The 24,516-nt window shown below is 35.8% G+C and overlaps 1 protein-coding gene across 15 annotated transcripts in view; it reads right to left on the reverse strand.

The window, feature by feature from the left end:
* Nucleotides 1–24,516, reverse strand: part of AKAP6 (A-kinase anchoring protein 6) — a 285,186-nt gene that overhangs the window by 201,914 nt on the left and 58,756 nt on the right. The window lies entirely within an intron of this gene.

Below are 24,516 nucleotides of genomic sequence, written 5' to 3' on the forward strand. Positions count from 1 at the left end.
GGACATCCTTTGCAACTGTCTAGATAACTACTTTTTATTTATTTATTTATTTTCTCTCTTTACTCAGCACCTTCTTGTATTCTGAAGCCACGCATACTGGATGGAATTCAAAGGCATTTCTAACAAGTTCAAATTATCACATGCAAATGAAAATTGAGGATGCAAATGAAAGGATGTTTTACTCATGGTGAACACATCCACTCTGCTGTAGCTAACTCAACCAGCTCTTTGTAGCCTGGCTAGAATTAGGCAGTTTTTTATCTCAGTGTAGAGAGGAGTTAACTGACCATGAGGAAACCCCTACTATCATTTCATACAAGACATACAAAAATTGAACGCAATAAAAAAATGTCAGCTACATGACGAAGCAGAAAGAAGACCACTCCTATTATCTGATAAGAACTTTCATTATTTGATCTACAAAATAAACAGCAGAATTCAATGGTAATACAGTAATAGTTCAGTAATTTTCCAGCAAAATGGTTATCCTTTTGAAAGCAGTGAGTTTTCAAATCTTTATGCAGCCAAATTATTACTCTGACAGCTCAGCTTGAATATATCCCACTCTTGTGCTACCTTCATTTTTAGTCTGAAAAAGATTTGGAATTACTCTTGCAATGGAACAAGAAAATTTCAAGAATTCATTCAGCCTGCTGCAGGGCCATAGGATCTTCATCTGAGCTCCGTTTTCTGAGCCAATCTCTTTTTATTGATTATACAAGAAAGCAGGTGCATTTCTTTGAAAAGGTTTTCAGTTTATGGAATTCTTCAGAAAGATTTTTACTCTTATTAAACTCCAAAGACTTAATTAGAGTCTTTGGTGGATGGAGATCAGCTGCTCCTGAAGTGTTTAGATGAAAGAAAAGTTTTTTGGAGAAAAAATAAGTCTCCTTTTTGAAATAATGAAGCTTTTAATAACAAATAAAGAGTAACCCCACATAACCACAAACTACTGAAACATAAAATGTCAAAATAAATAAATAAAAGAAATGCACGTTCACACAGGAATAAAATTTAGTCCTGCATAGACCTGCAGAACAGAAGAGAAAAATTTTAATCAAAACATTATGGCTTCCTCAAGCCAAAGAAGGCTAAGCTCATTCACTCTCTTTGACTACAGCGTAGTGGTTATAGCAGAATTTGATGAAGGATGGTGAGACTCTTTACCCTCATGTCAATGCTTAGTATGGTGACTGTGCTCTCTTTTCCTTCCTGAAACAGGTCGGAAGGGAAGAACTACCATCTGTGCCAATTTTCTATAATGAAAATTGCTAGCACAATAGGAAGTTTTCAAGATAAATGGCTATTTTATGTCAGTGGAGCTAAGCCTCCAAGAGCTTTGGCGACATGCTTTTGAAGATACTTTCCATCAGTCATTTTTGAGGGCAGCTAAAAGGACACAAACTCCCTTGTTCTTTATTACCAGGCTTTGCCTTATTAGCACTGTTGTTCCCTTTTCTGTTGTTCAATGAATCATAGAATTGCTTATGTTGAAAAAGACCAAAAGCTAATATTTAACGCAGAAACCCTCATGGGAATCACTGAGATTTTATTTTCTTTGTTTGGTTCAGAAACATGGAACAGAAGCCTTTTAGTCTATCTTGCATGCTTCTTACTGTTCATGACCTTGCTGCCCTTTCTCCACAACAACAAGTGTTCAAGTCAGCTGGAAAGCTCTTGGAGATCCACCAATGAGCTAATAACAATTACAAAGCACTCCAAGCATGTGGAGGCACTTCCAGTAGTCTGAAACAGCTACCACCCACCCAGTGTACCAGGAGGCCTGTTCCACACTGGGTATCACTCACTGTCTTATAACAGTCAGGGTTAGAATATATATCAGTGCTAGTGAAGAAACAAGCCAAACCAAACCATACCCAGCAACAAACACACACACGCATCTAATTTTGTTATACCCAGGAAGAACAGAATTTGAAAGACTGGTGGGAAGCTATTTTACACACTTAAAGTCTTAAGTGAATGAAAAAATAAAAGAAGAAAAAACTTTGAAAAGTTAGAATATTCAATCTTAAAGACATCTAAAATTTACAAGATTTTTATTCTCATTTCATTACTGAAAGTGCACGTGGAATATTTTTATTCATGGAAAGCGTTCTTCTAGCAGGTAAATCAAACCCCTTATTATGATTCCTAATACCCAATATGTTAGAAATCATTCCTAATTAGTTTGTAATAGGTACAACGTAGGTCACAGAATCTTCCTGTGGGTTTTTTACCACAAAGGTAATAAAGACAAAATTTTAATTTTAAAATTTTAATTTAAAAACTTTAATTTACACCCACAGAAGGAAGAAAATGATAACGTTTTTGCAGGCTTTTTTGAGGAGGAATAGAATGGAGACTAAATTGGAAACCTGGAATTATCGGACTGGCATGACATCCAAATCTAACTGAACCATTCAAAGTACTTTAATTGGCTTTTGGCAAGTATCAAAATGCTTAATGAGACTTCATGCACAAAAACAATTAACATATGTTATGTAGTAGCTTGTACTATCTGATTATTTCCAGCTCTCACTGTCATCCCACAGGTGCCTCTCAGTTAATACAGATGTGCATTTAAAGGTTTGTGTATGGTATCTTCTTTTCAAACAAAATCATGCCCATATCATTCATCTTCTGATTTAGACGTAAAGAGGATACTGTATAAATAGAAAACTATCAAAACTCAGATTTTATGCCATTTCTGCAGTGCTTTAATAACAACTAAATCCAAGAACCTAGTCAACATTCTCCTATCCCATAGACACAATGGAGCACTTCTTAATTAAATTGGCTCTAAGGAACCTAAAATTCAGTGTCATTAATAATAGATGCTTGTTCTGCCTGCCTACAAGACTACGAGTGCCAGACATTAGCATTTTAATACTGCATTTAAAACTAAATATTGAATTTTAAAATTAGACATAATATTATAGTTAGAACTACTCAAATGCACTGTAATTGTAACCTAGAAACATGTTATGGGACTGTAGAGCATATTCCAACAGCATATTCATGTATAGCATATTCCGGTGTAACAGTTCTGAGAAGCCAGCTTGTGCTCTGGCAGGGTAATTCCGCTAACAGCACTGGTTTGGCTTTACAAGAGAACTTTTCTAGTGTAAAGCACTGACAGACTAAATGGCTGTTAAGATGTTGATACTGCTTAAGAAAGCACTCATGCACTACACAGTAAGACTGAAGTGCCTTGAAAAAAGCGGGAAATGAGCAGTGCTTATTTAAATATTTATTCATTTATATGTACACATATGTACATATAGGTAAATACACTTGTTGCATGCTGCTAACTGGAATAAGATCCTTGATTTATAAAGCACTTCATAGTCAGTGTCTTTCAGCTCTTTAAGAAAGTAAGACAGCATGACCTTTGGTTTTGGCTGACATAAACTGTTTCTTATGCTGACAGAATAAAGATCAGTTTTCTCTATGAACAACCTTGCATTTCTTTATATGCCATTTTATTTTCTAGCTATCTGGAGATAACTTATAAATTATCCTTGTCTAGACTGTAGCTCTCAGCGATGAGTGTGACTCTTACCACTCTGCAGGCACAATGAGAAAAAGAAAGGTTGCTGCCATGCCTGGGCTTGTAAAGTAGCTCTTTGAAATCCAATAGCTGAATTTGTCTGTATGGAAGTTAATGAACCTAAGTAGCTTCAAGCTTCAAATGCATATTTGGTATTTTATTCACTTGCAAATATTTTTATTTCCTGCAAAAAGAATCATCAATTTAGACTCCAACTGAATCCTGAATTGACACAAAGTCAAATCTTTAATCTTCCTCAGATAACAAGACTAAAGAAATGGCATAGGATCTCTGGATTGTGGCATTCTAAAGTATAGACAGGGAAGAAGGAAAGGTAAGCAGCACATCAAATTGCAAGTGTCCATATTTCCATACTCTTCTTGGAACAACTGAGCTATGGTCTGCAGAGACCTAGCTTTGCTCACAAGCTTTCCTCTGTGATAAAAGTGGCTGTACTGGATGTGACCCTGGAAATACAGTAACTGTACTCTCATGGTGTCACACTTGAACCAATTTCCCTGCCAAAGCCTGACTCACTCTGCCTAGCAGACATAGCTGGACTGTCTCCACCTCTTGCATAGGTGATATGAAGTGTCAGTGGACAATGAGGGACTAATGCTGGTAGGCTAAACACAGTGTTACTGTATGACAAACTTGGGAAGAAAAACACTTGCAGCAACCCTGTTCACAAAACTGTGATTTCTAGTCTGGAACTAGTAACAAGAAACAACCCCTCCCGCCCATACACCCCAAAAGCCTACAGTCTTACGGGATTCCACAGCTTTATTTCAACACATTTTAATTACACAAGTCCATAGAAATTCTATGCAGATCATCTTCTACCAAAACAGGAGAACCACTAAGCTGTAGAAAAAGGAAAAACTGCATCTGTTTTCTCTTTCTTTACAAGCCACATTAGGATATGAGCTGATCCTGGTAATAACTGGCAAGCTTGAATTGAAGGATTATTGGTATTTTTAAATTATCTTTTTATTTCTATTACACTCTTGAAGACTGGGGTCTTTCCAGAGAGACCTTGTCAGCACTTCATCAAGAGTTTTCTGAGAAACCGAGTCACACTGAGCAATTAAGAAACCTGGTCAGCTGAGACATTCTTGAAATAGTATTGATAACATCATGTTTGTCAAATCCAATATGTACATCCCCCCTACACCCATTCTCTTAAAATTCTAGCACTGTCTATAATGCAATATGATGACCTCCAAAAATACATTAACCAAACATTAATATGTTAAATAGAGCATTATGACTACTCTTACCCATTACTATAAATTAGTTTCCATCAAGAAGAAATCCTAAAACCCACACAAAGTGTTTAGCGCTCTTAACAGAGGCTATAGTTCATAATGAATAGAGCAGTCTCTCACTTTGAGATGAGCACAAAGGATGACAACATTGCTCATTGTAATGATCCTTTCCCAAAACATTCACCATACCTTCTTTTGAAACTCACAGTGTGAAGTTTCTAAACTCTACCATTATTGCTTACATTTCATTGGCTTTTACAATTTCAAATGGGATTAGGTGCATCAAATAATTAAAAAATCTATCCTGATGTTATTTTCAACTTGAATTTATAAAATACACAGTATGAAAACTGTTTTACAGCCTTAAAAGAAAATGTAGACTATAATCACACCTGAGCTTGACTCTACACATACCGATTTTGTCTCTGATGTTAGTATACTGCAAAACCAAAATAAACCAGCAAAAATAGTAATTTCTGAGAAAGTTTCTTCACTTATCAATACAGGCAATAGATATGAGAAAGGCAAATACTATACCAGCTCACAGTTTATCTCTTAACTCATTCAAGGCAATTGTGTACATTACATGCAAAACCTACTCGCACACGAAATTATCAACTTAGATGAAATGCAAAAGAAAACATCACTGCAGATGTGACAACAAATGAAACATAAATAGAGACAGAGTGGTAAAGAGGCTGAGAAAAAAAAAAATTCAAAAATAAAAAAGAGAAGAAACCCCTAGTTGGCAAAGACTCTGAATAATAGCAGTTTGCACACAGAGAGACTGCTCTCCAGCATGAAGCCAAGAGTGCTGAACAGTGATAAACAGCAGAATCATTTCAAAATCACACTCTCAACCCAAACTAAAATGGTAATATAGACATATCCACGAAAGAGCAACAAGATCTTTTTAGTTCTTATAGGGAGGAGAAAGAATTCAGACTCATACTTTACTGATACATTTCAGTATCCGAAACAGCATTCAGAAAAGGATATGAAATGGAGCAATAATATTTATGTAATAAGCATTACTACACTTAGTCTAGTGCTAAGCACATATAGCTGTAGCAAAATTTTCCACTCCTTGATGCTTTTAAGCTTTAAATGAAACTTTCCTGAATACTGCAATGACTACCACTACAGAGATTACATTCCTAACTTGTTTAGCCATTCGAGTCTAGACAAGAGCAATTGGCCACTGATGCCTGAGCAGCTGAAGAGCAAAAGTAAAAAACTTTTAAAAGTCGGTGAGAAATTCCTACCCAAATAGCAGATGTAACTGCTGCCATAATCTGTGGTTGATTTCCCATTCTTCTGGCACATTATACAAACTATACACCAGTCAACAATTTTCTATCCAACTTTTGCTTCAGGGAAGTCAAAAGGCTTTTTCATCTTAATCCAATGAAATCTTCGAAGAAAACATTCTTGGCTAACCAAAAATTCCTGAACTTTTCCTGTAGATATAATTTCAAAAGAATGGATTATTTTGCAGAGAGAACAGATGCTTTTGAGCAGTTTGAGCATATTCCTCAGGACATGGCACGCACACAGCTTTATGAGCTGAGAACAAAAATAAAACAAGGGGCCTTTGGAAAGGGTATAGGTCTTAGTATTTTTAAATGGTCTCCTAAACTAATGCAACTGTGATAAGCATCAGAATGCTCTTGTCATATTCAGTCTCCCTATGAAGACCTACAGAATTTAAGTTTCTAATAAAAACAGCAAAATCTAGGTATAAGGATGAAGTTCCATGTTTTCTATTACTAACATTATTTTCAGTCTCTTGGTTTCCTGAGCCTTTACTAAACACATCATAACATAGGTCAAAGTTTTAGTCAACGTAATGTAATTATAACCTTACAGTGTCTATTTCTAATTATACTGTGACCTATAAAAAGCTATCTGAGTAATGTCTCAGGGAATAGAGAAGACTGAGCTTTAAATTTCACCCTGATTCACATAAAAAAGCTATATTGTCCCCATCAAAACATGCTACTAAGAGCTTGACACATGATAAACATCTTTTTTACCTTCATAAGTAAAAGATTTAAATTGCTAAAGCCTAAGATACTGACTGCAGAAATTTTATATTAGTGAAAGAGACTGAACAAGTTTTTCTCAATATTCAGAAATCCACATCCACAGCAAAAAAGATCTGGTGATTTTGCAAGTTAGATTTATAGTGCACAGGACATGTAATGTATTATTTCAAACCAAACACATTCAGGTCATGCAATATTTCTAAAGCTGAAAACCAGTTGTATATTTTGCTTTTTTTATTAAAAAAAAAAATGCAAACACTGATAATGTCTTGCTTTAGACATTTCTAGCACTTTGCAAAATATTTCACTCTAATGGTGTCTTACCTCATTTATACTGGAAGAAGAGTTTTCAGGTATCAGCTTTTCAAAAAGAAAGACTGCCCCATTTCCTTTCCTCAGCTAAAGGAGTTACATGCAACAAGCAATTCAGAAAATAAGTGTCTGTTTAAAAGACAGACAAGTAAGCCACAGACGATCTGTAACCCAATCCATCTTCAGTGCAGAGTCAACAGCTTTTGTTTTGCATGAAATATAACAAATAACCTGCTGCCTCTACCTGTGTTACTGTGTAGATCAAGTTCAGGCCTGTCTGCTCTTCCCTTGCACGTTCTGAGCTACAGTAGAGATTTCTCAGCATCCAGATCTGCTGTGTGGTGGCTAACTGAAATTTCAGCCAACACTTGTAGACTTGCAATTAGCAAGGTTATTTTAAGTGCTGACCTAAGTTCCAGCAGAATGTTTCTGGCATTATGACAGGAAGGAATCTAGGATAATATTGGTCACTTGGTAGCCCTATAAATCTGATCTCAGAGAGACCATCTAATTCAAAGCATAGAAGTGAATACCTGATCTCCAATTCACTTTGATTTTTTTTTTTTTTATTTATTTTTTATAAGCTTTGAATGGAATGGAAATGTTTGCTGGGTTAATATTAGGAAGCTTAGATTTTATTTTGGGATCTGTAGATCATATGCCTGGAAAATGTATTAATAGGAAGTTATGACTTCCCCAATGGAGTGATTCATCACTTACAAAACAGAGACTGTTACTTTTGTAATGTTCACATTTATAATAATAACCTATTTCATTCAGAATGGGAGGAGAAAATACCTTGTGAGGTCGAATTTATTACAGCTGGACGCTGTAACAATGCCTTTTCATTTCTCCTTGGTTATCTTGAAAAGGGCTCCCTCTTCTGTACAGGCCTTCAGTAACCCTCATTTGTCCTGCATTCCTTCTGCATTCCCTGGCTGCCTAACTATTCCAAAGACATGTCAAATGGCTCAGTCATACCTCCACACCCTCACTCGTTGGTCATCCTCATTCCTCCACCCTCCTTTCTTCTTTTTTGTTAGTGGATCAGCTTTCTTGTTCCCACCCATCCTCATACTTCCAATAGCAGCAGCTCCTCTGAGGACCCCAGATTAGAGCTGTAATGGTCCTTCAGCTCATCTGTGCGTACAGTACACACACCAGACAAGCTTTTCTGAAAGCACCACAATCAGAAACACAAAATAAATAAATAAATTAAAAAAAAAGGACATTTGTTTTAAAGGAGAGAGTAAATGATGGGGGAGGGGAAGGGAAATCATACCAAGAAAAGTTGTTTTTGTAAATTAGTTAGTAACTTCTGCACATCACTAATGACAATAAAACTGCTCCCTTGGTCTTGGAGCAAAATTCACCTGAGGCAAAATGTACTCCCCTGAGAACATTGAGAAAACAATAGCGGAAACAACATAAATTCACTTTGTCCCTATTTTAAAGTGTCAAGTATTTCCAGAGTCACATTCAAACTTGAGATGGAATTCAAAGCAATTAGCAACAATTAGAGGGATCCCAAATAGCAAAATTTAAAATGCAATACCTGCACCAGGCAGAGTCGCCAAATACAAGATCGAGAGATGGAGTTTTTGAGTGAACTGACCATTCATATGCCCTTAGGTGGTCAACAGTCAAAAGGATACTAGCGTTACCACAAATAGTAGAGTACCTGAATGCACGCACACTTCTGAACAATAAGTGTAAGGACAGAAACGTTCCTGTCCTGGATACACAATTACATTTTTTTAATTTTTTTTTTTTTTCAGAAGAATACCTTTAAGAGATTTCTTATGAAATATCATAACCTAACTGTTTGAAGACATCACGAAAGTATTGGCTCACTAATGCAGGATAGCCTCAGCCATTGAAAACTCTTCAGAAAGCTAGTAAAAAAGTATTTTTCCTCTCTTGGACATCCTCTTTTTTAAAACCTGTGAATCACAACATCTGTGTTTAAATAGATGTGTTTTCCATTTTAGATGAATTCCTGAGCATGTAAAGAGGTTGACTTCTATAGGAATAAGCAGTAATTAAAAATAAAATAATAGTAAAAAAATTATTTAAAAAGGGTAACAGTATTTGATTCAAAAAAGGCGGGAAGAATACCAGCAAGCAAAATGTTTCGTTTCAGTGCTTAGTAAAAAAGCAGATTAGGACTATTGTCTTCAGAGTAGGAGAGATTAAAATTAGACTGAAGAAGCATTTCCAGGTTTGGCTACAGTTGCTTGCTCTGCTCTGCTCTCAAAGATCATATACACTGCATTATCTGGTTTTACTCAAGTCATGTAGAACAACGTCATATGAAGTTCTCTGGGCAAATTTTTTAAAAATCATAGATCAGAATTATTTCAATTTATTTCATTTACAAACTATTTAAGATCCAGTTTCAAATAATTATGGTTCAGGAATATTATATTTTTCATAGAAAAAATACCAGTTTTCATCAAGTGCTTGTACTTAAACAGGTATATGCATAGTCTGCACTGGGTTTATATCCTTTTTACAGAATGAAATAGATTTTTCCAAGGTAAATTAAAACCTGCATTTCATTTATATGCAACAGTGGCGTAATGCCTGGAGATGCTATGAATCTGCAATAGCTTCCTCAGTTTTGCGGTTTAACTAATAATATGCTGAGAAAGTATAACTGAGGATCTGTGGCTCAGTTCTGTCTTTGAAACTTGATTCATGCCTGCCTAATAGCAGGAAACCCATTTCCTGTTGAATGCTGGGTAACTCCAAGAAACACATCTCAGCATGTCATTTGCATTACTAGCTAGGATTTTACTTGTTCTATTGCACTCCATGTTCCAGGAAGGAGCTATAGTAGACTCAAATCCAGGGAGAAAGGAGTGTAGTCTACTGATGAGTTGGGAATAGACTACCATCTTAATCTGAAAAACCACAAAAATCATGAATAAATCTATGATGAAAGAAATGTAAGCAGAATAACATATATGAGCTGACTTTTTAATAATCAAACACTACACAGAGGATAATTCAGCAGAGATGGATCATAAACATTTTGAAAGATGTTTATTGCCAGTAGCTCTGCACAATGGGACACATTTTCAGCAAATTATTCTAGAAATGTGAAAGAATGAAGGCAGTAAGGGAAAACAGATCAGGGACAGATTTAAGGAGTGAGTCATTTTTCCCTGAAATACAAATACTTTTAGAAGGGTTAGGTAAAATGCAAACATTTAATGAAGTGATACCTATGACCAGTTTCATCACTCATGAGTTGACTTATGCACTCTAAATAGAATCATTGTGTGGGTTTTTTTTATTTGTTAGTGAGGTTTTGAGTTGGTTTGTTTAGGTTTTTTTCACAAAAAAAATATCAGAAATAAGAGATGAAAGGCTTCTTATTTCAAACTCGCAATGACACTGTAACTCTTTACAATTACACTTTTTTTTGACGTTTAATTCGTTTGATTTTTCTCTTGTGCTGTCATTACCAACCAGACAGCCTACATAATTTATATTACAAACTTACATTTTTCACATAACAGACCAAGAATGCAGCTCTTACCTACAATCAACCTTATCTTATGATTTTGGCAAACAGATGGCTAACGTGTTAAGCTATTTTCAAGTTTTCCAGGTAAATAAACCTTTAGCGGAAAACATATCTATTAACATAAGTCAAAATTTTGCAAAAAAAATTGTGCACAATTTGACTGGAAAAGTTTTTCAAATGCAGAATAGGCTTTCGCTCCATGATACCAGTTGGTTTAAGTGACTCAATGCGCATGAGTGAAAAAACTGTTTCACAGCCTATTACATGTTTCGAAGGTCCTCAAGTGGAATGCAAGAGACCAAAATTCAGATCCCTTTTCTATGTGGTACTAATTCACAAAACCGTAGCTATGCATGGAGAGCATCAAAGACTTGCACACAATAACTCGATAAGGGTATCAAGACAAGCGTCAGATGCATGATACGTTTTTCTACAACTTTTAAGATAAAATTCAATTTGGGGGCTTGAAGGTATCAGAATAGGATGGTTTCATGCTCTTACAAGTAATATAACCAAGTCTAAATACAAGAGTGGTAATATTCAAAATTCAAGAATTTTCAAGTAACTAATATTTTCATAATTTCCCCTAAAGTTTTCCCTATGCACCCCATTAGGTCATCTTAATAGGAAAACATATCCGTTAGAAACAACAGAGAACAAAACAGATTAATTTTAGCATGACAGTTTTTGCAGTCTATGTATCACCATAATTTAATTAAAATAGGAAGTTTAACAAGAAATCTGTCCCAGTTGCTGGTCCTACTGCATATATTTGCATTTGTTAAATGTCTTTAGAAAAATTGTGTGAGGAAATGCACCTATGAGGCACAGAGAAGTAGTACTGACATTAACTACTCCTTTTGATAAGGAAAACATCAGTAAATAGTACCTTTGGTGTTTTCATTACCAGCATTTAAACTGAGAATCATTGAGAATTCTTTTTTCCCACTGCATACCTATTATGTATCCCTTTGTCACAGCATATCTTCCATTTGCACACAGCAGAGACTGAAGGTTTAATCTGTTCCTCCCTACATTTTCAAATTCTTTCTTTCAGAAAATAAGGAATTAAACAAGGCTGCTTGAAGTGCTGGCTTTCTACTTATTCTAGCAAACAGGTGGCACTGAAAACAGATGAAGCTGCAAAATTCACTCACACTGTTCAAAAATAGCATGCTATTAAAAAAAAAATCCTCAATGCATTATCATTACAAAGTATGAGTTGACAAATTCAGAGATATATATTGTAATTGAAACTCTAAGTGGAACCAGATTTCTCTGTTACAATATTTCATCCTTCTGAAAAAAAAACAAAAGCTGAGTAAGGTTATTGCAGAGGGATTCTTTTTTGAAATTGCATTTCTAATATTTCATAGAGAATAAGTAGACAAATGAAGTTGCAGCTTTTGCCTTGGAGGATTCAATCATGCAAAACTCTAAACATGGTCTTTCCTAGGAAATGAAAGGTTGGTTAAAACTGGTTTTCCTTCTCCTATTCCAAATGACTGTCACATTCCAGACATTTCTAGGCAACGGGATTACATAATTCAATTTTTTTTTTTAATGGAAACAGCTGTTATATCCAATATTCATGACCTTTAAGCTTTCCATATCAAGTTATTCAGCTGTTCTTTCAGTCTATATGAGTTGCAGCAAAATGAAACTGTGCAAGACTAGTTTTATTCCGTAGTTACATGAACATACACATTGTTCCAAGGCAACAGGAAAAAAAAAAAGAGTTTAGGGGAAATGCAGCATACAAAAATCTTGCTCTTATCACTGCTTCAATGGACTGTCAGCCCCTTATTCATCCCACACACAAAATCAGTCCAGCATTTTGTTGCTTATTTCACACTGCTTCTTACAGTTGTCTTACTGCTTTGACGTGCACAGCTGTATGTGTTACGTGTGAATAATTCTCACAGGACTTCATTTAAGGAAAAAAAGGAGAGAACACACAGAGGTTTTTTTAAGACAGAGCACAGATACTTGTGAGGACACATCCAGCTAGTACAATCAGCCTTTTCCTGAGTTTCAAGTTCAGACTATCTCACTGGCTTTGTTTTATTTTTTGGATTTTTTTTTCAGTGAAAGAAAGCATGAGTACCTTTGGATAAAAGGAGTCTATCATGTTCCTAATTAGAAACATAATTACATGTTAGATATTTAGATGGTTCTTAATTTATCAAAGGAAGTTAAACAAAATCCATTAGTCTACTTATTGCATAAGGCAGTTTCTTATGTAAAATTTTAACATGCTGGATACATTACACTTCCAGGATGTTGTTTTATTGATGTGTGTTCCTCTTCCAGAAAACTTATTTTGTATTAATGCTTACTGTAGAATATAAAAGCTTGTTTTGATTAAAATAAATTGTGAAGTGTAAACAAAGCAGTAAAAGAACCATGCTGTTACGGCCAGATTGCTTGCCTTAGGAAGTGCCTGAGAAGGTGTGGGAATGATAACAGCAGTGGTCTCATAGACTGGTGAAACTGAAATAATGTGTTCTTACTCCTGATTTTGCTACCAGTTTATTTTGGACTTCATCACAAGTCACATTGTGTCTGCCTGGTCTGCATATACAGGGGATGCGATCATGCTAACTTGCACTGTGTAAACAACTGTAAAACAGTGGGTAAAAATGACTAGAATATTAATTTACCCAGTGACCCATGCAGCCCTGGAGACGCTGTAATTTTGAACCCAAGGATAAATTTCTGGCGTTACAGGTATCTCTTTCTTCAGGGGCACCCTCCAGTTAAACACTGTCTCCCATTAGCAGCACTGCAAGCTGATATTTTTCTCCTATAAAGCACTATAGAAAATGAATGTTTTAAGAGAGCACCAATATAAATATTTATAAATAGAAGTGTATACATAGACATACACACATTTCCCTAAGGGCTTTAAATCAGCTTTACCATTGCAAGATCAAGCGTTTTATTTTGTAAATTTTATTATGCTAAATTTGACATAGCAGTAGCGCCTTTTTTCAGATAAACATGAAATACCCTTGTTACTGTCAATGCTCCAAAGCTCTGCAGGTGATGATAATCTTTTTATTATTATTTTTCTCCCTCTTTTTTTTGTCCCCCAGCACCTACTGCAGCTGCAAAGAAACTCCTCCAGCTCTCTGGATCACTAGGTGGTGCTGCAGCACAGGCGCAACCAAAACCCGCCTGCTGCAAACTGCATCAAAATGCTCGTTGCTTTTTCAGTATTGAAGTTGCTAAATATTATTACTGAAGACAATTGCACAGACTCTGGTTTTTCATGATGGGCGCCTTTGTGTCGTGTTCCCCCCCTTTTTTTAAAAGATAATCTAGCTTTCTGGGACACTACATGTTCCTCTCACAAATGCTTTATCAATAGAAATAGCAAAAAGGAAATTAATGTACATAGTAAGTGCAATTAATTACACACAAAGCCATTTTTTTTGCAACTTACAACTTATCTTTATCTTCTCATGCAGTGAACCAAGAAGATAAATTGCAAAGATTTTCCTACAATACTACACAATACAAATCTTGTGCCTTGTAGAAGTAATTTCTCTAGCAGGGGTACAGCACAATAAAGATACCTTAATCCTTTCTAAAAATAACTCAACAAAGTACAACATTGTAAACATGTTATTTTCATGCTAAAAGGGAACTCAGATGTGTTATTAAACTCTACATCTCAGTGGTTCTGTACAGGTCAAGGGCTTCCCAGGAGCATAAAGTTGCCATTGTGCAGGCTTGCAAAACTACGTCCTAAATGTACATTAGTTATCTTGCCTTCTATATATTACTGAATGCAGAGATTTTGACTTTGGTTAGCATTTTTCATTTTTGTTGGTTTTGGCCCTGGTTAAGTATACTTCTGTACACTCGGTAATTTCCCAATTGCAGCTAGTTCTGCAAGAAACAAAGTCTGCTTTCCTGGAACAGTTTGATGAAGTGAGGCTTTCAAAGTAGACTTGAAGAAGTTAATAATTGTAGTTTAATGGAGAATTCTTAGAAATTCTTGTAGATGTCTAATTTGCAGTTTCTTCCCAATTATAATTTTTCACTACCAAAATTAAGTTGCCTCCTTTCCATAAATGCCAATAGCTGTATATCTTATGCATGGCCAGATTATTCAAACAGCAAGGCAACAAAACCAGTATCAATTCAATCATAGCAATGGTCTTTAATAAGGGAAGATGCAAGACTAAGTATAAAACCTCCTTTTAACATCAGGGAGATCAGAGTACAGTAATGCAGGATGCAAGTGTCAACACACAGAGCCAGGTGTTGAATAGTTAATTTCTGCATGAACCTACCATAACCATACTAGAAACTCTTTGAAAAAGAAGCAAATCCCACACCCTAAGAGATGCACTCATTGTTTTGAATATACGAGAAAAGGTATTAAAGATTTTGAACTGAACTTTTTCTTTAGTCTTCTGTGGTTACAGAAATTACACAAAGCCAGACTTAAGAGGCACAAGAATGAAATAAGGCCGGTGTCCAGCACTGTCTTCTACTTCCCTCCATTTCTTATGCAGTAAATACTCAAAGATGTGCTTTGGCCTCTCCACCGAGCATGGCATTGGTCCAGGTTAAGAAAGAATGAACTGCATTTTGAAGTAGCAATTCAGCATGGTAGCAGATGACTCAGCAATGTGCTTTGGTGAAGGACAAACAGGAAGACAGGAGTTTTGACAAAAATTTTGAAAGAACCTGGGAATTGCAGAGAGGAAAATAAAATAGGGAAGAGAGGCTAGACAACAAAACTAGGAACCAATAGCTAGAAACCGATTTGCAGCCTAACAAAATAAAACTCCAGAGCAGCTCCACACCAATACATGCATTCTTTTGAATAGGGAAATTGTCTTTTTCAACAGTGAGATACCTATACAAAGCGGGTTTTTCCTTGGTAATTTTTCAAGCATCCTCTATAATAATTTACAGGTGTGGCCCTGTCATTCTGACTTGCTATCTTTTACAGATCCTCTATGTAAGACAACGCCGTAGCAAAGAAAATCCAGCTAACAGTTAAGAACTGGTGCAAAATTCACAAATTGATCCCAAATACTGTAAACTATAAAACTGAGAACAGTGGTTTAAATTGCAGTGGAGATCACCATACAGTCTTTGCCACTCAAACACTTAGCTTGATATTGTATTTATTTATTCCTTAGGGTTAAAAAAAGAGATAAGGAAAACAGGGGTAGATACTGACAGATATTATATTTCATTCATAATTAAGATCAAGAAAGAATCTGGAACAGATTTGAGTCACGGAAGCTATTCTTGCAGAGCTCAGCTGAAGATCAAAAGCATATAATTTAAATTGTAATGTGGTAAAAAAGCATGTTTTCAGCATCCCTTACTTATTAAACCTTAAATTTGGAAAAAAAAAAAAAATCAGCATTGTCAGTATTTTGTGTTTCTTTGAAAGAAAACAATGCTGTTTGTAACTAGAGATACAACGTTTCTATGGAATAAAAGAGACTGGCTCTTTTCCCATGTATATTTCTCCTATGTACTTCTGCCTTAATCCCTCACACTGAACTACTGTCCTAGATTCATACAACCATAGAATGGTTTGAGTCGGAAGGGACTTTAAAGATCATCTAGTTCCAGCCCCCCTGCCATGTGCAAGGACAACTTCCACTAGACCCATCCAGCTTGGCCTTGAACACTGCAAAGGATGGGGCAGCCACAACTTCTCTGGGCATTCTGTGCCAGGGCGTCACCACTCTCACAGTAAAGAATTTCTGTCTAATATCAATCTACCCTCTTTCAGTTTAAAGCCATTCCCCCTTGTTCTCTCACTACATGTGCTTGTAAAAGGTCCCTCTCCAGCTTTCTTTTAGGCCCATTTAGGTACTGGAAGGCTGATGTAAGATCTTCCAGAACCTTCTCTTCTCCAGGCTAAACAAGCCCAGCCTGTCTTCATAGGAGAGGCGCTCCAGCCCCCTGATCATCTTCATGGCTCTTCTCTGGACTTGCTTACATGCTCCATATTCATAAGTAATGTGGACACTTAAACTACTCTTTGAACAGAAGACTGTATTTGTGTGCATCATATACAAGAATCCATATGAAGTTACATACATTTACAGGTAATACACCACATAACATTTGCGATTTGAATCCAACATATCAAAATCATCCATTTCAAGTAAAAATGCCGCATGAAAGAAGTCCAGACTACCTCAGCATAGAAAACATAGGATAGCTTAAAAGGGACCACAATGATACAAATCCTACTGTACTGCCCTTGGAAATATCCCTGTTCCCTGTATTTTATTATGAGTCTCGTGATAACTGATAATATTTCTAAGTGTACACATTGTGAAATTCATTTATTACCTCAAAATACTGGATTTAACTAAAAGGTTTCTAGCCTTGCTTGCATCTTAAAAATAACAGCCTTAAAAATAACTGCTGAAGAGCAAGTTAGAGTATTCAGTTCAGTATTTCATCTCTGATTTTTAGAGCATAGTTGGCTAATGATTTTGCAGGCTTCCATTTGATGATTTTGTCTTCTAGCTGCTGGAGAGTGCTGGGATGTAGTGACAAATTCCATCCACACCCATCATACAAGCTAGCTGAATGGTTTATAAGCCATTTGCTCATCCCAGATAACCTAATAGCTTTTAAAACTCAATTCTATTATTTGGGGGTTGCTTGTATATTGTATCTAAAAGTACATATACTTTGTACCATTTGCAGTAGAACATTGCGCTATAAGTACGATTGATACTTTGGTTCCTATGAAGAACAACGTGAACTGCAAACTCTGAGATCTTACACATGTGCACAAGTTAAGTGATGTACTGAAGCGAAATGTAGTGTAGCAGCTCAAATATTTCAGGGCAGATAATTCGGAAGCATTGTGAAGTTAAAAAAAAAAAAAATACCACCAAAAAAACAACCAACCAAGCAAACAAAAAAAAAAAAAAGCATGATGAATAAATGGATATACAAATACCAAGATAGGAGTGGCACTGAATTTATGGTATTACAAACGTGATATAAACACACACATATTACACGCATATATACCCCTATACATATGTCAGTAATTGAAAAGAGCATATTTCAGTATGTCACATCACAATCACATTGGAAATGCACATATAAAATCATTTGTTCCCTGTACGCTACCAGATAAATTATTAACCTATTCTGCAGAAATGTTACTTGCTTTTTCACCTTTTGAATGCCTGCATAATTTGTGATCAGAAGCAAATGCACTCATTGCAACACAAGGAAATGAATGTCCACATCAGAAGGTAAGACTGTATATTGTAACTTGTTTCAAGTCCCTTTTGAAGCATGTAACCACAGCTAAGGGCAGGTATGGCTGCATGGCAAACTGAGAAGAATAAAAGCAATATAGTTCACTGGAATCTATGAAATGCATTTTATCAGCTAATATAGATTATGAAAAGAAAGTATGCTGCTAGATGGGTAAGGGAAATCGCAATGTATTATTACATTCAGTAGATTTTATACTTTGTGAAAACGTATGAAATGTCAGAATTTGAGAATGCTATGCTTTCTAACACAGTGCTGCTTTCTGCCTTCTAAGTTACATGGTTTTTTTTCCAAACAGAAATGGAAACATAAAAAAAAAAAAAAAAAAAAAAAAGGTGCACCATCTTTTGAAAAGCCAGGCATAGAATTATAGCTGACTCCACAAAAGCTATTATCGTCCCCCAGGGAATCATTTACAACAGGGAGAAAGAGGAGACAGCTTTCAGAAGGCTTTAACAGATGGAACTGGTAGGCATTAATTCTCCTTTTCCTCCCTGTTTCTGCACAGTCCACTGTAAATGGTTCAGCTTCTGTTCAAAGAGGAATACACGGAACACATTAAAATCTTCAAATCAAATCTTTTGGATGGATGGATGGATGGACGTCATACTGCTAATACTTCTTTACACAACTCAAGGAAGCATAAGACAATCCATGAAAAAATACCTAGTCTGTGTTATAACCTTTTCTGAAGATGACATTGATATATAATATCAAAGTTGCCTGCACTTAGGCTCTTGCCCAGGCTTGCCACCCAGCTATATTTATTAGCTGCAAACAATGAAGTCAAGCTCCAGAGCAATCCTTGAGAAAAGCTAAAGGTCCAGTACAGTTTCCAGACCACCCCACAGTGACAGCTCAGGCTCTGACATGGACACATGAACATCATCTCAGTCCCCCAGAACACATCTCATACAGCCCACTCACAGGATGGGTACTAACGCAAAGGGCAACATCTCAAAAGTACAAACATAGCTATACGGACATGTCATTACATTCTCCACAGGAAAATACACAAAACCCTTTTGTTTGCTTACTTGCTTGTTAGTTCTGAGATTTCAATTGCAATTCACAGAAGGCTTTTTAATGGTTAACTATACAGAAAAGGATTTGATTCTGAGGAAGAATTCTATAATTTGAGAGGCAAATTACAAAGGATATTTTAAAAAATCAGAAATTGTGGAACTTGTTCTTACTAAAACGCAAGTATGTGATGGTACTGAAATATTCATGCATCATCTCTGGTATTCAGAGAGCAATCATCCTATAACCTGAAATTTCTTCTGTCAACTCTCTCATAATAAAAGCCCATCAGGCAATAAGGAAGCAAACTAAAGAATTCCTTACATTTTGTGCAATTTTCTGTGCTTGTTCTTTGACTACTCGCTTATGTCATATTACAGTTTTTATATATTATAAGTGACACGTAATTATAAATTGAAAAAGCAACAAACCCTACCAGTGTAATGCCTAATAAGAAACGGGTCCACAAAGCCTACTGAAATAGGCAAAGCAAGAAAGCATCTGTAAATTTAATAGTTCATGAAGATGACCGTTCATAGATGGCTGTTATAAACTATCATTATATCCTACCGTCTAAAACACATATAGACTTAAACAAGTTCTCAAGAAAAAAAAGTACCAGGAAGATTTTTATGTGGCACTTCTTTCTGTGTGTATGCTTTTGTTTAGATACACATATAGATAATTACAAATATACATATATTTTTATAAAATTAATTATTTCAACCAAGTCACAGATACCATAACAAAAATTCCCATTGGTATCCTTACTTTCAAATATAAATAATTATGTAGCATTAATGACCTTTAATTTAAAAAGCTGACATTTATAAATTTGACTTACACCATTGAAATAGCATTTAGTTTTTTCCAGTAAATATGGACATCAGTAGGTTACTATTATGTTCACATATTTTAAGTAATTAATTTGCATAATGACTTAACATTTTCTCATCATTCTGAAAAGGATTTATATCATTACATCATTATATCTAGTAAATTTTTGTGTTCCAGTCAGATTAGGATACAGACTAAAGAAGACGGTAATAGGTACCATCTGTGCTGGAAACTGATATTTACCTTAATATTTCTCCAGAGACCATTGGTAGAGTACATTAGCTCATTTTGTAAAGCCTGTATTGGCGTATTTTAATGTAGGAGCAATGTGAAATGAGAAGAGGGAGAAATAATCAATACATGTTGTCAAAGTGCACTTAACATGCGTTCATGTATATATTGTATAACTGTATATATTTCTAAAGTGTAGATACCCGAATGAGAGCGATTTCGCAGTTTTTATTTTTAGAACTAGATGAAGAAACTGAGTGGTGCAACACCCACTTTTCCCCTCATCTTAGAGCTCCAATTCCCTTTTCATGAACAAATTTTCACCTTTTTTCTCCAAAGTCTCCTGACTGCTGAATAATCCCAATGTCTATTTTAGGACAACCGTAAGACCTTCATAGCATTGCAGATGCTAGTCTGCTCTTATATCTGCAACTCCCTGAATTACACATCACCTTTCTATGACCAAATGCAGTGCTCAAATTAACAAATGCATCTCTACCCTTGCAAGAAGAGCACTCCCTTGTAGAGAATGCCACAGGTTACTGTTAATTTGCTCGGTATATCCTTACTGGTTTGCTTTTGAAATAACTCATTGTTTTAAGGAGATGTTCAGATTGCACCCTTGCATTAAGTGGAAGCTTAGATGCTCCACATATTTTTCACTATTTGTTTCCAAAGGCCATGCACAGAGACCCCAACTGAGTCAATTAGGTAATCCATGCCTTTTATTTATTTATTTATTTATTTATTTATTAGGGGGTTTTTTCTTTCTAAAAATCTTTTTGCCCAAGGGATATCCAATGCTGGTGTCTTCTACCACTCTAAGGAATAATCAAGTCACTTCATCACAAGAGCAGTAAGTAATTTTTTTATTGGTGTCCTTTCTCTGCTCTTCTAGATAGAAAGTCCAAGCTTAAAAAGGGTCCAGATCACTGTCTGCAACACATATTATTTATTCATTTATCCTGATAAATTATGCAAACCAGATCCTCCATTATGACTGGGGTTACCAGTTAAGCCTTTTCCAGCTCTTAGCTACTTTTGTTCCCTTGATACTTAGCTAACAGCAGACTAACCAAGTAGTTCTCACTTTTCTAGCAAGACCAGCTTTCTTTAGCAGGCAACTGAATCTCCAGTAAAGTATGTAAACTCTTTCTGTGTTCATACTGTCTCCTATGGCACCCCAGCAGATGATCAGAGGGCACTGAGTTTGCACAAATATGGATTATATTAATAGACTTAGTTGTTAAATTTTAAGAGGAGAATGAAAATCAGTTTAACTTCACTGTATCTGCACAGACTGAACAATGCTGACAGACAAAGGGGGAAGCTGTTTTCCTATTAGGTTGCATGGCACAGTTTAAATCCACATATTTTTTAAAAAAATATTGTGTTAACCTGCCATTAATAACTATTTTTTAAGCAAATAATGTGCATTAGCTACACATTAAAGGTATAAAATTTCATTTTGAAATGTCAGAATTATCTACAACTACACTAGAGCATAACTTAAAATTAACTTACAAATGTTGTTTACTGGTTTTTTTTAACTTACTGTTGAGAAACAGTCTGATCATTGATAAACCAATATTGTCACTTGCACTACTCAGGTATTTGAAGTTAAAACCATGTTAAAAGCCTACATAGGCTTAACAGGTACTTACTTAGTATAAAATATTTGGAACACCAAAAATGGTTTCAGCATTAACAGTAATTCATAACTAGCAGTAATCCAATAAATTTGTGTATTTGTTGGGAAATGTTATAAGCAATTAGAACTTACTTTTTTTTTTTTTTCATTAGGAACTAAAGACTGGGCCTTCAGGAATGCATCCTTAACAGACTTTAATGACCAGAGCAGAATAAACACTAGGTCAGAATGTAGGCGACAATGCAGTCCTGAATCATATCACCCATTGAGTTTGTGAATATCTAAATACCACAGGTACACCTCTGGTGCTCATTCCATTACAAGTATTCAGATGCCTAAAATTTTGCATTTCTGAATTTAGACTACCCCCAGTCCTGGCAAGTCTGAGCAACTTCACACAGAATTTCCAAACCTAAATAGTACCTGGAAAATTGACATTTACTTGGTCATCGGTTTTATCCTTTAAGGCATTGGCCTGGTAGGCTAGCAAACAGCATGTGCAATGTCTCCAGGATTGCACTCTATATAGAATACAGTTCAACGCTCTCCAATTTCTCTTATGCTACAGTGTTGTCAAAACAATTTAGAGATTCAGACTCTGAGAAAACTTTACCTGTGCACTTAAAGGTAGTTTAGGTAGCACACATGAAAAGCTCTACAGCTGCAGAAGCAAAGTATGTTGTCACAAGCCTTAAAATAATAGAACCATTGAGAGCCATCAAACCAAAGGTGAGAAGAAAGAAAAGCCCTGTTTCTAGTGTGACAAAAGGACATGTGGTAGACAAGGTACTTCACCAGTGCTGCTAGCATAGAGCAAGTCCACTTACAGGTTATGATAAAGACAGTTCTGAATTTCAAACTACAAGAAATTGAACTTATGAACTTATCTTCCAGACTCAGCCTTGAGTTATTTTAACATCTGAAGGAAATATTGATTTTTGCTCTTGAAAAGGAATTGATACAGAGGGAAAAAAAAAAAAAAAAAAGTTGAAAAGTACTCAGAAAAATCATTTGACCCAGCCTTCAGTATTTATTCATTAACCCAGCAATATTTAATATTAGCTAATTATGAAAAGCCTACTGAATTCAAGAGGAGAGGATGAGAAAGATACCTACAGTCCTACAGTACCCTGGTTTTGCATTGGTGGTGTAGTGATTCTCTCCACAATAAGTCAGACGTTAACAGACATCTTAAATACAAAAGATTATGCTAGATCATCCAAATGACAGGGGGGTTGGGTTTTTTTGTTTGGGGTTTGTTGGTTTTTTTTTTCCCCAGACAAATAGAAAGGAGCAAACAACTAGTTGAAGCCAAGATCCTCCCTTGAGAGGGTTAAGGGATATCAAGTAAAGCAGAAGAGTTGGAATTGAATCCAAATTGGACATCAGGAGGATTCCAAGAAAGAACTCACTGTGAAAGCAAGCATATTTTATTCAGCATAAAAAAAGCTGAATGGATCATGAAAGCATCTCAGCATGTTCACACAATACAAGGACAGAGAGCACTCTATAAATTTGCTTGTAGTAAAAGCATTTTTTTTTTCCATCTCTTTTACAAATATTTGCAATTGGTAACAGCTATACTGAATGTGTTAGAGATGTAAACGCATCTTAGCACAGCTTGTGTTAAGAGTGATGACCAGATAAATGACTAATATAGCACATTCCGAAACCCTGAGAGTTATGGTTCATGCATCTAGCTTACTGAAGCACTCATGTGAAGCTAAGCTTTCCAGGAAATTTCCCAAGGGACAACATAAGACAAGCCTCCCACTCATGCTGCGTGGCTAGTTCTAAGAAAGGGCATTGCAAAAGTGAGAGAAACAAGTATTTTTCAAAGGATCAGTGGTGGCTAGTAAAACCCTAAGTCATGTAGCACGAAATGAGACTGGCAGCAAACACCAAAATCCTCAGGGAGCAAGCCACAACACAGAAACAATGTTCTTCATTACAGAAAGAGCAGAAGCACAGACCAGTCTGCAACTGGGATGATCTGTTTGTTGAGCAATTTTCCAAGGAATAACATAAAAGGCCTGCTATGGCCTACATCCTCATACCAGCCCTATCACCATGAACCAACTGACAGCCAGAGGAAGAAATAAACTTTAAACATCCAAAATTAATAGAAAGCTGCATAAAAAGGGAATTGGACCTCTCCTGGCTGAAGAAAACAAACTATGACAAAATAAAAACTTGTTTGCCTTACTATTGCATTTGCAGTCTAATAATTATATTCAGAAACTATTATGTTACAGATTCTCATCCTGAGTCCCTGAGTCTGTAACACTCGTTTTTATCTTCATGATTTCAACAGAAGAGGAGAGAAAAGGCTTCTTAAATTTGCAGTGTGCTTGGGGGAGATATTTCAAACATACCAGAAGAAACTGAAAAAATTCTTGGACACGCTTGAGAAATGGAAGACCAAAAAAAAAAGAAAAAACAAATACCCCACTAACAAACTGATAAAATAAATTCAGTAACAGACAAAGGCAAAATCTTACATGTAAATTTTCACAGATATAATGGATAAGAGAAATGAAAAATCCATAGTGCAGCAAAGAAGTTTGGGCATTACAGTGAATCACAAGCTGAACATGAATCAAACATCTCCTGCTGCTGTGGGGAAAAACAAATAATATAAAAGATATACTAAGCTGGCATGTGTTATTTGATAGACACATAAAATACTTTCTGAAGCCTACTCAGCAATGGTGAAGCTTCACATTGAGCGTTGTGTCCAGCACAGGCACAACAATTCCAGAAGGACC

The sequence above is a fragment of the Lathamus discolor genome, chromosome 6 (genome assembly GCF_037157495.1).
Source record: "Lathamus discolor isolate bLatDis1 chromosome 6, bLatDis1.hap1, whole genome shotgun sequence".
NCBI lineage: Eukaryota > Metazoa > Chordata > Aves > Psittaciformes > Psittacidae > Lathamus > Lathamus discolor.